The following is an 18,923-nucleotide window of genomic DNA, read 5'->3' as shown; positions in this document are numbered from 1 at the left end:
CTGGCCTAATTTTTCTTACGTGAGATACAGTTTACCAAAGTCCACCTTCCACTTCTTCCTTTGTATATATAGACATGGCATTTCCTAGCTTCTCTTGCAGTTAACTGTGGCCATGAGCTTTGGGCAGTGGAATGTGAATGGATGTGATGTGGCCACTCCATATGTGTTTATCTGTGTCCTTTCCCCTTCTAGGTGACTGTGATGGCACCTTCCAGACAGACAGCAATGCCACATGTTCAAGATGGCAGAATCACTATCAGCTTCAATTCCTGAATGACTGCAGAGCAAAATTTCTTGCCTGCAACATACACTGTCTTTGCAGCCTCCCTGGGCTGTTACATAATGACACATAAAAATATTTCTTGTGTTGAGGCATCCCGAATTTGATCTATTTGTCATCACAGTCTATCCTACGAATACATTTCCGATCCAAATAATGCTAGATTCATGAGAGTTTATAGTCCAGAGATTTTTTTTTTTTTTTTTAAATTTTTAATTTTGAGACAGAATCTCGCTGTCTCCCAGGCTGGGGTGCAGTGGCATAATCTTAGCTGGCTGCAGCCTCCACCTCCTGGACTCAGGTGATCCTCCCTCCTTAGCCTCCATGAATAGCTGGGACCACAGGTGTGCACCACCATACCCAGACAATTATTTTGTATTTTTTGCAGAGATGGGGTTTTGCCACATTGCCCAAGCTGGTCTCAAACTCCTAGACTTAAGGGATCTGCCCGTCTTGGCCTCCCAAAATGCTGAAATTACACGTGTAAGCCATAGTAATAGTTCCTAGCCATAGTCCAGAGATATTTAAAAAACTTTAGCGTGAGTCATTTCTCTTTGCTGTAATTCTTTCATGCATTTTGAAAACCTTTTCCGCCATACAGTGCTTTTTGGGAAGTCCTTTGGACAGACATATCACAGGATGGAAAAATTAAAGAGAGAGAATGCACTAAAGAAAAAATAGTACTTCGTATTTCAGAAATTACTGAAGGTGTCTGCCCCAGTGCAACAGCATGGTGGGCAGTCATTTGTAACCCACAGAACATTGAGTTTCTAAAATTTGAGTGTTTTTAACTTACGAGGGCCAACTTCACTGATGAAGTGATTACCCCAAATATGTGAAGTCCATATTTCAGACACAATAGCAGGAAATCGGAAATATTTTTGACTGTCAAAGAGTACAAAGTAAAGAGGGGCCCCTGAAGAGTGACACTACTGGAAAAACAGAAGAAAAAAAAACTGTTTCTTTTTTTAAAGAGCAGTCAACCTCAAACTTACTACTAATGACTGTATTTCATTTCAGTCTACCCCAGTGGTTTTGTTTCTCATAGACTGTAGAATGTAAGGCTTTTTGGTCATTCTGACAGATTTTCCAGCACAAAAAATATCAGGGGATTAACTGACAAATCATGGGTATTTTTAGTAAGATAGATTAGTCCTGGAAATTTTCTCCACCGATGAGAAAAAAAGACATGTGCCACCTGAGGGTTACAAAGACTGTTGGTGGCTGGCCTGAGGCTCCTTTTTTAAAAAATTATTATTTTAAGTTCTGGGATACATGTGCAGAACTGCAGTTTGTTACATGTGCCATGGTGGTTTGCTGCACCTATCAACCCATCATCTAGGTTTGAAGCCCCACATGCATTAGGTATTTGTTGTAATGTCCTCCTTGCCCTTGGGCCTCACCCTTTGACAGGCCCCAATGTGTGATCGTCCCTTCCCAGTGTCCTTGTATTCTCATTGTTCAACTCCCACTTATGAGTGAGAACACACAGTGCTTGGTTTTCTGTTCCTGTGTTAGTTGGCTGAGAATTATGGCTTGCAGTTTCATCCATGTCCCTGTAAAGCACATGAACCCATTCTTTTTTATGGCTGCATAGTATTCCATGGTATACACCATATGTCATGTTTTCTTTATCCAGTCTATCATTAATGGGCATTTGGGTTGGTTCCAAGTCTTTGCTATTGTAATTAGTGTTGCAATAAGCATACGTGTGCATGTGTCTTTATAGTAGAATGATTTATAATCCTTTGGGTATATACCCAGTAATGGGATTGCTGGGTCAAATGGTATTCCTGGTTCTAGATGCTTGAGGAATTGCCACACTGTCTTTCACAATGGTTGAACTAATTTACACTCCCACCAACAGTGTAAAAGTGTTCCTATTTCTCCACAGCATCACCGACATCTGTGTTTCCTAACTTCTTAATAATCACCATTTCAACTGGTGTGAGATGGTATCTCATTGTGGTTCTGATTTGCATTTTTCTAATGACCAGTGATGATGAGCTGTTTTTCATGTTTGTTGGCCACATAAATGTCTTATTTTGAGAAGAATCTGTTCATATCCTTTTCCCATTTTTTGATGGTTTTTTTTTTTTCTCATAAATTTGTTTTCAGTTCCTTGTGCAATCTGGATATTAAACCTTTGTCAGATGGGTAGACTACAAAAATTTTTTCCCATTATGTAGGTTGCCTGTTCATTATGATGATAATTTCTTTTGCTGAGCAGAAGCTCTTTAGTTTAATTAGATCCCATTTGTCAATTTTGGCTTTTGTTGCCATTGCTTTTGATGCTTTAGTCATGAAGTCTTTGCCCATGACTGTGTCCTGAATGATATTGCCTAGGTTTTCTTCTAGGGTTTTTATGGTTTGGGATTTTACATTCAAGTCTTTAATCCATCTTGAGTTAATTTTTGTATAAGGTGTAAGGAAGGGGTTCAGTTTCTGTTTACTGCATATGACTAGCCACTTTTCCCACCACCATTTATTAAATAGAAAGTCCTTTCCCCATTGCTTGTTTTGTCAGGTTTGTCAAAGGTCAGATGGTTGTAGGTGTGTGGTGTTATTTCTGAGGGCTCTGTTCTGTTCCATTGGTCTATATATCTGTTTTGGTACCAGTACCATGCTGTTTTGGTTACTGTATCCTTGTAGTATAGTTTGAAGTCAGGTAGCATGATGCCTCCAGCTTTGTTCATTTTGCTTAGGATTGTCTTGGCTATATGGGCTCTTTTTTGGTTCCAGATGAGATTTACACTACATTTTTCTAATTCTGCAAAAAAAAGTCAATGGTAGCTTGATGGGAGTAGCATTGAATTTATACATTACTTTGCTGTGTCCCTGTTTATACATACATGACTGATATAGTTTGGCTGTGTCTCCACCCAAATCTCATCTTGAATTCCCACCTGTTGTGGGAGGAACCTGGGGGGAGGCAATTGAATCATGGGGCAAGTCTTTGTCGTGCTGTTCTTGTGATAGTGAATAAGTCTCATGAGATCTGATAGTTGTAAAAAGAGGAGTTCCCCTGCACAAATTCTCTCTCTTTGCCTGCTGCCATCCATGTAAGACATGATTTGCTCCTCCTTGCCTTCTGCCATGATTGTGAGGCTTCCCCAGCCATGTGAAACTGTAAGTCCAATGAAATGTCTTTCTTTTGTAAATTGCCCCATTTCAGGCATGTCTTTATCAGCAGTGTGAAAATGGACTAATACAACGATACAAGAGTAGTTAGAACAGTGTTTATAATTGTGCCAATGTTAATCAATGTAGGAGTTAACAATTTCCTGTTTTTCTGTGATTTTTCATGCACCAAAAATGTATGAAGATAAAATATACAATTTTCATTCAGTATTAAGTGATTAACCTCATACTGCTTTCGATGGCATTTATTGGCACCTACTATGTGTGAATACGCTCAGCTTGCTTATGTGAAAGCTGAATAGTAAAGTGGTTATGTAACCTAATGAAGGTCCCACAACTAGGAAGTGGTAGATTAACTTTCTAAACCACTTTCCTCCCGGCTTAGTTTCACATTCTTATGTTCAGTCAACAAGCACTTATGGAATCCTGATGCTGGGCCCGCCTTTGTGGTAGACACTGAAGATACAGACCTTGTCCCTGCCTTCATGGAGCTCACAGTTCAAGAGGGAAACCAGATTTAATTAAATAACTACACAAAAATTTGCTTAAAAAATGAAATCAATGCTGCAAGGAAAATGAACAGGGTTATTTGAGAGCATGTAATAGGATTTTATCATATCTGATGATTCAGAGTAATGTTCTCCTATAGAAGAGATGTGGGAACTGACATCTGAAGTGTCAGCATTAGTTAGCCAGGTGTAGTAGATAAAAGATGACCACCTTATCCAACAAGAGGTAGAATGGCTTTCCCCATGCATTAAATCTAGACTGGCCTTTGACTTGCAGTCTCCAACAGATAAAGTGGAAGTTTCTGCCCTTGCTCCCTTGGAACATCGTTTTGAGACTGCCAATTGAAAAAGTCTAGTCTAGTCTACTAGAGGATGAGAGGCTGGTAGAAAAGAGAAAAACTGTTCCAGCTGAGTCCCCTGAGTCCAACCAGTTGACAGCCTGCAGCAACTGTGTGGGAGGCCATCTTAGATTATTCAGCCCCAGTACAGATGCCAAATACCTGCAGCTGTAAAAGTGATTCCAGGCAATAACAGAAGAACCATCCTTTTTGGGCTGATCTGAGCCCAAATTGCAGGCCATAGAACCATGAGCTAATAAGACAGCTATGGTTATAAGATATCGAGTTTGGGGTTGGCATGTTACATGGCAGTCAGTTATTGATACCCTGATAGAAGTACGGAAGCTGGGACTGAATTCTAGGAAGAGGGAAAGATATATGCAAAGGTCCTGAGGAGGGAAGAATAAACTTTTAGGGAACTGAACGAAAAATGATGAGACAGAAGACTTCAGAGGGTTAGGCAAGGCCCAAGTCAAAAGGCAGTGTCTTAGAATCTGTCAAAAACCTCATCTTTTTGTTGTTGTTTGGAACAAAATCTTTCTTCATTGCCTAGCCTGCAGTCATGCAGTGGCACAATTAAAGCTCACTTCAGGCTCGACCTCCTGGGCTCAAGCAATCAGCCTCCTGACTAGCTGGGACTACAGGTGTGCATGACCATACCCAGCCAACTTTTTTTATTTTTTATACAAACAGGATCTTACTATGTTACTCGGGCTGGTCTCCACCTTCTGGGCTCAAACAATCCTCCTGCCTCAGCCTCCCAAAGTGTTTGGATTGTAGGTATGAGCTAGCATGCTTGGCTGTGAGTTCAATTTTATCTTTAAAAGCAAGAGAAAGTCATTGTAGAGATTTTGAGCTCAGAAGTGGCATGAATAGACTTACACATGTGCATATATTCTTTTTTTTTTTTTTTTTTCTTCACCAGGCGCAAACTTATGATGGAAGGGACCTACATTAAGCACATATAAGTAGAAGTTGAGTAAATCTTATTTTACTATTTGACTGATTAAATCATGAAGATACCCAGAAGGCAAAACTGAAACAGCTCAGGTGTCTGGGGGAAGTCCAAAGTAGAGGACACTGTGAACCATGACTGACCTCAGTTTGAAACTACTGGGGTAGTCTGTTTTATGGCTGAAAAAGTCATTCTTTCTACCAAGATTTTCCACTGAAAATTTGCCTTTGACTCATTTAACTTCTAATCAGGTGACCTTCTACCTTTTTTGCATTTGAAGTAGGTTTCTTTTACTAGGCCAGCGGGTAAACAAGGAGAAAACACACAGGGAAAGTCAGATGCATCATTGAAGGGAGTTTCTGTCTCTAAACCTGTAAAGTACTAGTGAAAATTCCTATTGCTGAATCAATTACAACTGCAAGCTTAGAATCAGGGTAGAGTGCAACTGTTAAGGCTTTGGCCCTTGGCCTTAGCGGTTTGTAAGGCTGGAAAAGAAGTGAAGTATCTCTTTACTCCAGTTCTTGAATCCAGTTCATGAATCAAGGGAGATCCTTGGATGTCTGATGGCTGCTATTCTGTTTCTCAAACAATTTGAATTCAGCAAGGCATCACTGAACATCCAGAGTCACACAGTCAAGTTTAAATCCATGCTATGCTATTTAAAACTTGCACGATCTTGTGCTAATTAATCAATTTTTGCTTCAGTTTCTGAAGCGGTAAGGGGCACAGGGATAATACAGTCTGCTTACCATATGGGTAAGGATGTGGGGGAAGTTTAAATACATCGTGCTTACATGAAATATAAATAGAAAGCTCCTCCACAGTAAGCTATCAGCTAAAGCTAGTTTACTTTCCATTGCTCTTCAGTAACGGAAAGAGTAATTTTTCATTACTGAAGGATAGACGCTGATGGCATTTTTTTTGTTTCGTATATTTTATATATGCTTGGATTTTATATTGATCTTTGCTGCAAATTTGCTTAATTTTAAATAGGAAAATTATCTTTCCTTGGCCTGTATTTCAACCTTCCCTTTACTCTAGTTCAATGATTTCAACACTGACTGGTCATTGGAACGTTAATAAAAATATCAATGCCTATTTTCATTCCCAAAGATTTTAGTACAATTGGTCTGAATTGTGGCCTGGGTGTTGGGATTAATTTAATAAAATAATCTTTTGTAAATAATTTTGTGCACAAATTCATTGAACTACAGAGAATTTCGAGAAGTAAAGGATAGGTATCCCTAGAACATGCTGCTGGTCTAGACAGATAACCAATGTTATTTTCACTACACTCTGCCCATAGAATGACATAATAAAACTTTTTAAAAACATTTTTAGTCAATATGGCAACTGAATAGGCTTCAGGCCACCTTATGGGTAAAATCGCTTTGTGGCTCATTAAATGAGCACTCTTAGATATCGCCTATGGGGAATCCAGCCTGAACCAAAGTATGCTCCGTGGTGACCAGGGAGTTGTGTTACTCCCCTTTACTTGAGGTAGAAAATAAAAATAGCAGTATTGCATTCAAATTACCAGGGGTTGTGACCCTCTACCATCTCATGTGTGTCATATACCTCATGTGATGTGACTTTTGTCACTTTATGTGTTTAGGCTTCTCAGTTCCACTTAAACACGAATTCTTCAATTAGGGTATGCTGCCACCAGGTGGCAATGAGGGCCTCACTTGTGGCCACTATCTTTGAATAATAGTTGTTCATTCATACATTCATTCATTTTTCATGGCAACTTGAAAAGGTTGATATGCCTTTTTACTTGTTATCTCTTAAAATTCAAAATGTAAACTTTAATGTTAAAACTGAACTTCTATAGCTAATTATAGTTTTAATAAAGATTATATATGCAGGTATGCAAGAATAGTTGCATATGTATGTGAAACTCTACTTGTCTACATGTATGAATGGTTTTAGAGTATGTATCTTCTTCACTATCCCTTATTAATTACTAGTCACAGCAAAACCATACATGCTTATTACTATTCTTCTATAGCCAAATTTTGCTTTTAGTATCTTTATGAGTTGAGTACTATTGTGTGATTTCAGACCAACCTGATGGTTGTTGGTCTGAAATTATGAGATTGAATATTATTGTACTATTGAGCACTATTGTACTATTATCTTTATGAGACTGAGTACTATTGTGTAATTTCAGACCAACTTAAGGTTAAAATTCAATCACAGGATTCTCAAACTTTCTAGCAATGTGTAATTCTAATTAAGGAATTATTAATATATTTGCTTTTCCGTATCTTGGTACTGAAATGATTTCTATCAACATTAGCTCCTAATAAGTTATCTTTATTTCTTTCACATTGAAGAACTGAGAGGGTAATAACAGTTTTGTTTTATTATTGTGTTTATTGAGTCTTCCTGACCAATTTCTCCTAATCAGAAGAATGAAATCTTCTCTTGTCCATAGAAGAGGGAAACATCAGGATGATGTAATCATTAGCTACATATGACTTGAAAGTTACGCACAATGGTTCTCCTCTATCAGATGAACATGACTTCTATATCATCTTAAGTTTTAACAGATCATCTTTAACATGAAGGATTTAGTAAGAAGCCACTAAGAAATTATTTTAAAAACATATTGTTGTCCATAAAGAGAAACTGATAATGTCTTTGTGCTTCCCTGTGCCTTTTTAAAGAAAAAGTCGCAGTAATTCACCCCATCTTCCAAGTTGATATCACACATGCCAGGAGACATTGTGAGGGGCCACAGCAAATTAAATTTTGTGTTATCAAAGGAAGTCCCCATCTTTGGGTTGAGCATGAGACATTTTCACTGCCTCTGAGGTGACTGATTAGAATTCTGACCAACTGACCCACTTTCTGCCAATTGCTGCCTACAAAAACTAATCACACCCTCTCTCTTATAAATGTAAAACAAAAATGTGGGAAGGTCACTTAGCCCAAGGTGTTCACACAGAGCAAAGCTGAGCAACTTTCTAGAAAACTTTTGATGCCTACGCAGTCAAAAGTAAGACCTGGGCTCAGAGAGAGAGTGCCGCTGAGATATCATTTCTCTTTCTATCTTGACCTTCTTCGTATCTTGGAAGAGTTTGCCATGACTTTAAAGAATCTATAAATCTCAAGAATCTCTTCAGCTAGGCTGACCCAGACATATGTCTTTTAAGATAGCCTTTTTGATGGCATTTCCATGCAAATTTTAAATCAAGGTTGATAGCATTATCAGACAATAAACATTTGTTGTTTTAATCTTCATGATTTTGACTCTTTGGAAAAGATCTTGATAATCCACGAAATTTTAAAAGAAGTATTATCAAACCTCATCTCTAAAAATGTTGCAGTGGCCACTCCATATGTCTCTGTCCTTTCTTTTTCTACATTCATTTCCCAATCAAATGACATGATTCAAGATACTAAAAATGTTTATCACTTTCTGAAATTATTATTTGGCTAGTTAATTCTCATATCTTTATTTAACCTTTCTTAGGTTTCTGCCATGTTTTCTCAGTTATTTGTAATCTCTTCTGAAGCCAGACTTCATATATTGATACTCTGCATCATCATTCCTGATTCAAAGTTAAGTACTCTAAGCCTCCCACAAAGCTTCTGTCCATCAGTTCATTCATGTATTCATTAATTTTTCTATTTCATTTATTTATTCATGCAACAAATATTTATTGAGTACCTACTTTGTTTCACTCTTCTCTTTTTGTTGATACATAACTATGCATACTTATGAAGTTCATGTGATATTTTGATGCATGCATATAATATATAATGATCAAATAGGGGTAACTAGGATATCCATCATCTCAAATATTTATCATTTCTTTGTATGGAAAATATTCCAAGTCTTCTCTTCTAGCTATTTTGAAATATACAATAAATTATTACTAACTATAATCACCCTAGTGTGCTATTAAACCCTAAAACTTATTTTCTCTAACGATATTTTTGTACCCACTAACCAACCTCTTTATCACCTCCCCTACCAGTCTTTGGGAAGCACCATTCCACTTTCTACTTCCATGAGATCAAATTTTCTAGCTCCCATATATGAGTGAGAGTGTGCAATATTCATCTTTCTATGCCTGGCTCATTTCACTTAACATAATGTCCTCCAAGCTTACCCATGTTACTGAAAATTACAGGAGTTAATTCTTTTTTATGGCTGCATAATATTCCATTGCCAGGCACTTTTCTTGATGCTAGTATAATAAAAGAGGCATTCTTGCCCTCATGGAGTCCATGTTCTAGTGGATCAAGAAGGTAAAATATATAGGAAACATAGGTAGTGGTGAGCCACAAGGGAGAAAATTAGCAGCTCCAGGTCTGTTTGGCAAGGTTAAGCTGTCTGCATGGAACCCCAGCCAGCAATGGCTGAATCAAGAATGGTTTCCTGCCCATGGTTAGTGCCTGCTGTATCTGGTGTCAACACTGAATGGTGGAATGTTGACTGCTCTGAAGGTTTTCCTTGATGCCCTTCAAACTGGCCTGGTCAAAATAGTTGGACTCCTCTCTTGCTTCCTGCCCAAATTTTATTTCACCAAGACTAAAGTTTTGCCTTAAATGTTCAAGCTTTACTTGAAAACTTGTTCCCTGATCTGCTCTTTCCAGGTCCCACTGGTAGAGATTGTTCCTGGTCTTTCCTCCCCTAATCCTGGCTAAAATACTGCTTTAAGATGGAATCATTACCATGGCATTTCCATTTCTGTTTTTTTCCAACCATTCATTTATATACATTAAAATACAAATGAACTACATGCTTTATATGAAACATTTTCCTGGGAATCAGGGATATAGAAGTAAATGATACTTTTGATCTAACATGATTTATCATGTTTAGCATGATATTTCTTATGTAGCAGCTGCTCAATCCTCTTGTGTCCTATTTGTCAATATAAAATTATTTTCAAAAACTTTAAATGTCTTAGCAATTTATCAAGGATTTCCTCTGGCTGTAGATATTCTTTTGTGTGTGGGGTGTGTGTATGTGTGTGGTATATGTGTGTGCATGTGTGTGTGTGTATGGGTGTGTGTGTGTGTATGGGTGTATGTAGTGTGTGTATGTGGTGTGTGTGTGTGCATGTGTTTGTACATATGTGTATGTGTGTGTGTGGTATATGTGTAGTTTGTATGTCCTTCTAGGTTGCCAAGCACAACATCATACGAAAATAAGGAATTTTGAATGAGAAGATATACAGGTAATATAAAATATTTCTGTAATAGTATAAATTTTGGTGCTTAATGTTATGGACACTTTTGAAAATGGTAGCTAAATGAATGTTGAGTCACTTTATTTGCACCCGTAAGATATCAGGAATTATGCAGAGTTGATCCATGTGCAAAGGTGTCTGCTATAGTTTGGATGTTTGTCCCCCTAAACCTCATGTTGAAATTGGATCCTAATTTTGAAGATGGGGGCCTGATGGGAGGTGTTCAGGTCGTGGGGGCAGATTCTTCATGAATAGATTAATGCCTTTCCTGGAGTGGGAGGAGAAGTGAGTGAGTTCTCACTCATTAGTTTTCAAGTGAACTGGTTGTTAAAAAGAGCCTGGTACCTGTCCCCCCTCCCTTTTGCCTCCTCTCTCACCATGTGATCAGTTCTCACCATGTGATCAGTTCACACCAGCCTTTCTTTGCCTTGTACTGTGAGTGGAAGCAGCCTGAGGCTTTCATCAGAAGCAGATGCTGGTGCCAGGCTTCTTATAGTCTGTAGAACTGTGAGCCAAAGAAACCTCTTTTCTTTATAAATTATTCAGCTTCAGATATTCTTTTCTCACAACACAAAATGATCCAAGACAGTACCTAAAAGCTTCAATTTGCCATTTGAGTCTTTCTATGAGATGACTAGATTTTTCAGGACAGGTCCATCTATCTGGAAAGAAGCCATTTGGAATGAAAGCAGTATGAAACAAGCATAATAGTCTTGGTTTAAGTGGACCCATATAAGCCTCTGAATCTTACAACTTTATTACATTTCTGCAAATATCCAGAAGCTTATGTATTTATTATTCATTCAAGCTCTTGAGTTTCTGCTTTCAAGTGACCCTCAGAAATGCCCCCATTTCCTGCAGAGGTTCTGTTTCTCCTTGCTTTGTTCTGACTTTATGGCAGGACTAAGTTAATAAATTAATTACTATGTGTTATCACTTGGATTTGAAGAACCATCATTTCTAGGCATTGCTGCTCAGAGTGGTAAGTGGACCATCACAAATCAACATTACCTGAAAGCTTGTTACAATTTAGAATCTTAGGCCCTACCCAAGACCTACTGAACCAGAATATAATTTAACAAGATCCCCAGGTGCAGTGTAGTTTGAGAAGGACTGAGAGTCTAGAGCAACGGCAGATGCAAGGCAATAGGAAGGCCCATGCTTTGGACTGTGGGGAGATACAGGTTTCCACAGCTCTTCGCACCTAGATCCTCCCTAAGAGCAGAATTAATAAATTAGTTTGATTTTAGGATATTGACTGCAGACCTGGGACTAGGGTAATGCAAGTGAGGCTCGCAGGGTGCCACATTCCCAGAAGCACACACTCTCAGGCGCTGACCCTGCAGGTGTCACAAATCTGAAAATCCACGCCTCTGTAAAGTTTTCACCTGAGGGCCATTCTCACCTCACCCTAACCTTGCCCAGTGGAGAGCTCAGTTTGACTATTAAATGGGAGAAACAGTTGTTGAAACGTTACTACCTGTGGGTATCTCTCCTGTATCCTTCCATTCTTTATGACAAAAGCCCCTCTAAAAGTCTCTCACTCGCTCTGTGTCTCCGTGTGTGTATGTGTTCTCGGTGTGTGTGTGTGTGTGTGTGTGTGTGTGTATGTGTTCTCGGTGTGTATGTGTTCTCGGGGTGTGTGTGTGTGTGTGTGTGTTCTCGGTGTGTGTGTGTGTGTGTGTGTGTTCTTCTACACTTTTGTAACTATCTTCTGTGGTTTGGTAAGAAAATTGAGAATTGGAGAGCCCCTCTAGTCTATTAGTTGGGCCATTTATGTTCAGTTTAGTAAGACTTTGGTGCATCCATCCAGCTCAGAAAAATCCTGATCTTTGTTTATCTTTTCTCCTTCATCTTCATGCATGAATTTTCCCAGGTGCCTCATAGAGGGGTTGTTGAAAAATGGGGTAGGATTCAGATATTCCTGCAATCCCAGTTTCTTACTAGAGAGTTCCACATCTAGAGATATTTGGGGTTTCTCTGGTTATTTATGGTGTTAGTTTATTTTCTATATAGTTAATGCTCCTTGGGGCAAGGTTTCCGCAGTAGAAAACTCTGAAAGGAGGACAGTTGAGTGGCTGGGTCGTCACAATACCACCAGGGCTGGGGTAGGCTCCTGCAACTTTTAAATCTTCACTTTCCTCCTCTATAAAATGAGAATGACAATAATTTCTACTCTGTAGAATGAATGAGAAGATTACATTAACAAATTCATGTATTTCAAAAAATACTATACAAATATTATTAACCTCTTGATTGAGTTTTAAGAAGTATATAGGAAACAATATTTTTGGATCAAAAAGGCTCAGAAAAATCTTAAGTGTCATTTCAAAGCCCCACATTCTGTAGCTTCTGGAGTAAGGCCTGATCTGGAGTGCCCGGCTCACTCTTTCCTTCCCATCACACTGCCTCTCAGATACGTAGCACAGATAATTCATTGCTTATGTTCTCTTAAATTTGATGGCATCTCCTCCACCCTCCATTTACTTTTCCTCGTTATATCAAGACATCTCTTCAGATTCAGTCCCTTGGAACCTAGTGTCTTCAGTAAAATTATTATTGATTGGCTTCTTGCAGAGTAGGAGGGGAGGCAGCCTCTGAAGCAAAGCAGGCTCTTCCTATTTGCATTTCAGGTGGGTCAGCAAAATGTGGCACTACAGTTGTGCCTGCACTGAAATAAAACATGTTGGAAGGCACAGTGCTTCTCTAGAAGAATTGGATCCACATTCAGTTCAAACCAGGAAACTCTCCATGGACTAACAGTCCCCTTGACCACCCAAGTAAAAACTTCCCTGAGAAAACAAAAATCCACCTTTGAAATGCCTCATGCACAGACATTGCCCTTCCCAGCCTCTGCACTGCTCAGCTTCTCCAGCTGCATGGAAGCCCTTGACACTCCAGTGGAGATTTCCTCTTACCTGTTTCTCATGTTAATCCTCAACAGAGGCCAGAGAGAGCTCATAGGCTCTAATGCCCTGGGATGAAGCATCAAGTGCTCACTCCTACAGGCCCAACTTTGCCACACTTCTGACTTCCAGGATGTTCTTTCAACCCTGTGTCTATCCTCCAGCCCAGAATCTAATCTTGGGTCTCTGAAAAGGGGGTATTGACTTGTTCTACCCAAATGACCTTCAGAGGTGGCAGATCAGATCACCCTGCCTCACATTTCTAGACCCTTTCACTACATGTTTTAGGATCCTCATCTCATGGTCAATAAGATACCCTAATTGTTTGTTCATTCACTCTTCTATTAATATTGTAAGTGTCTTTTATGAGCCATGCACTGGGGACTAATGGAGAACAACACTAGTCCTATGAAGCTATAGCTTTTTAAAGTTGACAGATGTTCACTTATTGACGACAAATATTTATTGTTGTCTCTATGTAATAGGGATTATTCTGGTTTTCTTTTTCTTTTTTTTGAGATGGAGTCTCGCTCTGTCACCAGGCTGGAGTGTAGTGGCACAATCTTGGTTCACTGCAACCTCTGGCTCCCTGGTTCAAGCGATTCTCCTGCCTCTGCCTCCTGAGCAGCTGGGATTACAGGCACACACCACCACACCCAGCTAGTATTTGTATTTTTAGTAGAGATGGGGTTTCACCATGTTGGCCAGGATGGTCTCAATCTCCTGACCTCGTGATCCACCCGCCTTGGCCTCCCAAAGTGCTGGGATTACAGGCAAGAGCCACCACACCTGGCTATAACAGGGATTATTCTTAAAATGAAGGATACAGTAAAGAATGAGCAGATACAGTCCCTGACTTCTACAGCTTACGTCATACTGGGGTAGGTTGGGGAGGTATGCAACAGACACAAAATAATGATGTGCCAGGCGGTAGGATATGATAAGGGGAAAATTAAAGCAGAAAAATGGGGAAAGGAGCAATGAGTGGGATGGTTTTAGATGGGATGATCAGGGATGTTTTCTTTGATGAAGTGACATTTGAACTGAGACTTGAACTAAACTAGAAAGAAAGTCATGTGGATATCTGGGAACAGGATATTCTGAGAAGGAACAGCAAGGATATAAACCTGAAGGTAGGAATATGTTAAAGTGTTTGAGAAGCAAGAAGGAGAGCAGTGGGCTGGAGTGGAGAGAAAAAGGGAAGTGAGATCAGACAAGGTATGGGAGTAGGGAGCAGTGGGCAGCTTTGAATAGAGCCCTGTGTGCCCTGGTGAAGACTTTAGATTTTACTCTGAGTGAGATAATATACCAGAAAGTTCTGGACAGAGGAGTCATGTGGTCAGACTTAGGTGTTAAAAGATTTGCTTTGTCTAGCATATGGAGACCAGACTGTATGAGACCAGCGGGAAGCAGCAATATCATTAGAAAGGCCTCTGTGATGATTTTCCATGTAAGAAGTAGGTGGTTTCGACCAGGCTGCTGACAGCAACGCTGGTTAAGATATTTTGAAGGTTAAGCAGTCACATATACAGAAAAATCAAATTCTGAGTGTAAGAGGAAGAGAGAATTCAAAGATGACTCCAAGGCTTTCATATGAACTTCAGAATGAATGAGGTTGTCCCTTACTGACATGAATCAAAGAATTTCTCAATGGAGGTTAAAATTACACATTTGGATGAGTGCTAATGTTGAAAGATGCTGGACCCTGTAACTTTCCAATTTCATATCCTCCACTGTCCCTTTTGTTTTCTACTCTCCTGCTAACTACGTCCCCTCTCCCTACAAAGACCTTGCACAAGATGTTTCTTGTTAAGGATTTGGATGTTATCTAAGAATGATTAAAAGCAGGCATTACATTATATAATGCAGTGAGACAAATAGATTTATGCTTTGGAAGCTTACTTTGTCTATAGGTTGGATAACAGATTGGGGAGGAGTAGTGTAAATGAAGGAGAACTAGCTAGGAAATAACTATAGAGACCAGGAATGAGAAGACAGTGGCTTGGACCAGGGTGGTATCACATTAGATAGGCTGAATATTGCAGGGCCATTCTGGAAGCACTAATTTCTATGATTTCCTTAGTACTTAGTTGTCATGTAGGCATGGCTGTAGTTGGTAAATCAGAAAAGGCTAAATTGAGTTGTGGTAGGAGAAAGACAGGAGGCAACAGCAGGTATAGATTAAGTAGAGGAGGAAGTTAAATGCGGTTTTCTGGGTGGGGCCCTCAGGAAGCTATGAGCTATTTCCAGGAAGAGCTGGCACATTTCTTTGATGGCCTAGTGGTTTTTATATTTTTCTGCCTGAAGTTCACCACTTTCTACCCATGTACTCCTCTCCTGTTTTCATAACCCTTCTTCTTTCAGGACCACTTGAAACCCTTCATTTCTGCCCAACTTCTGGATGTTCTTCCCTATACTTTATTAGACCTCCCAACAGTGTGAAAAGGAGATATTATTGCATAATGGTTAAGAGTCCTGGCTTTTGAATTGGACTGGCTTGGATTTGAAACTCAATTCTATTACCTACTAACTTCGAGACTTTGGGCTGATTACTTAATTACTTGGTACCTGATTTTTCATACCTGTAAACTGGTAGAAATTATACAAACATCTACTTCTACTTCATAGGATGGTTATCATGATTAAAAATGTCAGGGACTTCTTGTTTCTAGTCTGACATAGAAGGAGCTTGGAGGTCCCCAGATATGGGGGGTCCTCCAAGGACCCCCCCAATATCTGAAGAAGTGGAAAAAATCAACACCTCTTCTTAGATACGTAAGAGAAGGAAGGTCACAAGGGAAACTACTGTCCCCAGAATTGAAGAGACAGATAGGCAGACAAAGATAATCACAACTTACTGGAGCAGAAACCTATGGGCTGAAACATCTATTGAAACCAGTGCCAGGGCAGGAAAACCTGAACTATACATTGATTTATTTCTGGAGGCTCAGGGTCAACAAGTCTGAGATATAAAAACTCCCAGAGGGTCCAGAAATAGGGGGTACCATACTTTTATGAGTTTTACCTCTGGGAGCTCTAATACATTCTTACATTGGATATCTGAGAAAAATTTCCTCACATTTTGGCAAGAGGAGAAAAAAAGGAAGCATTTTGTAATAGAGCAATGCATTCTTTAAAATAAAAAAATAAAAAACAAAACAAAACAAAAAAACCAGGGTCTGCCCTCAGGGGAAACTATCAAACCAGAGCCTAACCCACTAGGGTTTTATGAGAGCCTAACTGACCTGAGAAAAAAAAATATTCAACTCCAGCAAGCTCTAGCCTTCCAAATGGAGGAGGAGAAATACCCAACTCCAACCTACTTCAGCTATCCTGTCCCACATAAAGGGGGAGCGGAAGAAACCTGAGAAGCAGGCATGAAGTTCACAGTCCAGAGGCACAGACACATCAGAGTTCAGTATCTGATGAATTAGATGCAAAAGTCTCAACAAAGTATTAGCAATTTGAATTCAACAATGTATGAAAATTATTACAAGCCATGACTAATTGGAATTATCTCAGGTATACAAGCCACGCTGAACATCTGAAAAATCAATTCATGTGATCCATGACATTAGCAGACTCAAGAAAAAAAACACATTATCATATCAGTAGATGTAGAAAAAAATTTCAACAAAATCCATCACCCATTCACAATGAAAATGCTCAGTAAATTAGAAATAGAAGGTAACTTCCTCAACTTGATAAAGAATATCTCTAAAAACCTACAACTAAAATCATACTTAATGGTGAAAAACTAGATGCCTTCCCAGTAAGAATAAGAAGAAGGCAAAGATGTATGCTCTCACCACTCCTTTTCAACATCACATTTGAAGTCCTAGCTAGTGCAATAAGCAAAAAAAAAAAAGTTATATTAATAATAAAAGAAACTGTCTTTGTTTGCAGATGGCATGATTGTCTATGCAGAAAACTCAAAATAATCAACAACAAAAAATCCTGAAACTAGTAAATGATTATAGCAAGATTTCAGGATGTGAGATTTATATACAAAGGTCATTTATTTTCATATATACAAGCAATGAACAAGAGGGATTTGAAATTAAAAACAAAACTATTTACATTAGTACCCCCAAAATGAAATACTTATGTATAAACTTAACAAAATATGTATAAGATCTATATGATAAAAACTATAAAACTCTAATGAAATCAAAGAAGAACTAAATAAATGGAGAGATATTCCATGTTCACGGATAAGAAGACTCAATATTGTCAAGATGTCAGTTCTTCTCAACTTGATCTATAGATGCAATGCAATCCCATTCCAAATCTCAAAAAATTATTCTGTAGATATCCACAAACTAATGCTAAAGTTTATATGGAGTGGCAAAATACACAGAATAGCCATACTGAAGAAGAATGGAGTTGCAGGACTATTACTACTGAACTTCAAAACTTACTACAAAGACTGCATGATATTAGTAAAAGAATAGGCAAATAGATAGGTGGAATAGAATAGAGGGCCTAGAAGTAGACCTACATAAATATAGTCAACTGATAATCAACAAATGAGCAAAGGCACTACAATGGAGCAAAGATAGTCTTTTCAACAAATGGTGCTGGAACAACTGAACATTCACATGCAATAACTCAATCTAGACATAGACCTTATACCCTTCACAAAAATTAACTCAAAATGAACATGAACCTAAATTAAAATATAAAAGTATAAAACACCTAGAAGATAACATAAAGAAAACTTAGATGACCTTGGGTATAGTGATAATTTTTTATATGCAACACCAAAGGTACAAACTGTGAAATAAATAATTAACAAACTGGACTTCATCAACATTAACAATGTCTTCCCCGTGAAAGGCAATGTCAAGGAATTTGCAGAAAAGCCAGACTGGAAGAAAATATTTGCAAAAGACACACCTGACAAAGAACTACTATTCACAATATGCAAAGAACTCAACAATAAGACAACCAGCAATCCTACTTATAAATGGACCTGCAACCTTAATAGACACTGCACCAAAGAAGATATGAGATAGCAAATAAGCATGTGAAATGATGCGAGATAGCAAATAAGCATGTGAAATGATGCACCATATCATATGTCATCAGATAAATGCAAATTAAAACAAAAATAAGATACCACTACACACCTATTAGAATGGTCAAAATGCAGAACACTGACAACACCAATGCCGGCAAGGATGTGGAGCAACAGAAACTCTCATTTGTTGCTGGTGGGGATGCAAAATGATACAGCCACTTTAGAGGGCAGTTTGGCATTGTCTTATTAAACTAAACATATACTTGCCATACAATCCAGCAATCATGCTCCTTGGCATTTGCCCAAAGGAGATGAAAAGGTATGTGCAAACAAAAACCTGCACATGGATGTTTATAGCAGTTTTAACCATAATTGCCAAAACTCGAAAGCAACCAAAATGTCCTTTAGTAGGTGAATGGATAAATAAACTGTGGTATGGTGGACAGTGGAATACTATACAGCACTAAAAAAGAAGTGATCTATAAAGCCTCATGAAAAAGCATGGAAGAACCTTAAATGCATATTACTAAGTGAAAGTAGCCAATCTGAATAGGAAAAGGC

General features: G+C 38.7%; 1 long non-coding RNA gene across 14 annotated transcripts in view; it reads left to right on the top strand.

The window, feature by feature from the left end:
• Positions 1-18,923, top strand: part of LOC119624863 (uncharacterized) — a 73,847-nt gene that overhangs the window by 31,097 nt on the left and 23,827 nt on the right. For 2 of the 14 annotated variants that reach the window (XR_012093763.1, XR_012093766.1), the window contains one exon: positions 193-9,978. The exons of the other annotated variants lie outside the window; for them this stretch is intronic. This is a non-coding gene — a long non-coding RNA (uncharacterized lncRNA). Of the gene's footprint in view, positions 1-192; positions 9,979-18,923 lie in introns of those variants that run through there. 14 annotated transcript variants of the gene reach the window in all.

Source organism: Chlorocebus sabaeus, chromosome 8 (genome assembly GCF_047675955.1).
Source record: "Chlorocebus sabaeus isolate Y175 chromosome 8, mChlSab1.0.hap1, whole genome shotgun sequence".
NCBI lineage: Eukaryota > Metazoa > Chordata > Mammalia > Primates > Cercopithecidae > Chlorocebus > Chlorocebus sabaeus.
This window is presented reverse-complemented; position numbering and strand designations above follow the sequence as displayed.